The sequence below is a fragment of the Penaeus monodon genome, chromosome 22 (assembly GCF_015228065.2).
Source record: "Penaeus monodon isolate SGIC_2016 chromosome 22, NSTDA_Pmon_1, whole genome shotgun sequence".
Lineage (NCBI taxonomy): Eukaryota > Metazoa > Arthropoda > Malacostraca > Decapoda > Penaeidae > Penaeus > Penaeus monodon.
The window spans coordinates 7592982-7593875 of NC_051407.1; the positions used below are offsets into that span (position 1 = coordinate 7592982).

The following is an 894-nucleotide window of genomic DNA, read 5'->3' on the forward strand; positions in this document are numbered from 1 at the left end:
GTTCATATGGTTTAAAGTAAAATCATTTCAACTCTGCAGTTAAAAGTAATATGATCTCATGCATAGTGTTCAAGCCTAAGACGCGAAAGGACGAAACAGAAATAGAATTATAACATGGATTATTATTAAAGTTGTCGTTGTTGTTTGCATTTGTATCCTCGTCCTTAATCATTCCTACTATAACTATTTTGCCATTATTACAGTTAATAATTTTATTAGCATTGCCATCATCAACACCATAATTATTAAGATTTCCCTGCTCTTTTTCCTATTATTGTTGTTGATATTTAGACACCGTTTTTATATTTTCACATTATTATGTCAATATAATGATAATAACTGTTTTTTTTATCAGAATATTATGATATCGGCATTAGTGTTTTTATTAGTATTAGCTCTTATTATTTTACGTTTCATAGTATTAGAATTTACTTTTTATAGTCATACCATTCGAAATCCCTCTATCCTTACGACCATCACTATTATATTCATTACTGCAGATAGTAATACCTTATTTCTCACTGCTACGTATTTCCAATGTCACAGCCATAATTATTCTGTTATCGTACTTTTCATTTATTATCAACATTGGTAGACTTAATAATATTAGCTAATCAATGCCTTTGACACTGTTATAACTCTTAATTTTACCATTATCTATGGTATACGTATTAAAGATAATCCCATATCCGGTCGCATATCTAGGGGGAGGGGGGATATCTAGTGTTCTTAGAGTAAAATCTGTACGAAATAGCAATAGATAAGAGGGCTCGTTCCTTTCTGCCCAAAGACTGTCCTTTGTTGAAGCGCCTGTGTACTTGCTATGAGTCAAGTGTTATAGGCTGACTGGGTGTGGAGCCGAGACCTTGTTGGCATTGAGTTATGGAATTTTTC

At 32.2% G+C, this 894-nt stretch overlaps 1 pseudogene; it reads right to left on the reverse strand.

Moving 5' to 3' along the window:
- The window catches only part of LOC119587280, a 2171-nt pseudogene extending 1295 nt beyond the window's left edge, over positions 1-876 (reverse strand).
- Between the last annotated feature and the right edge of the window lie 18 nt (positions 877-894).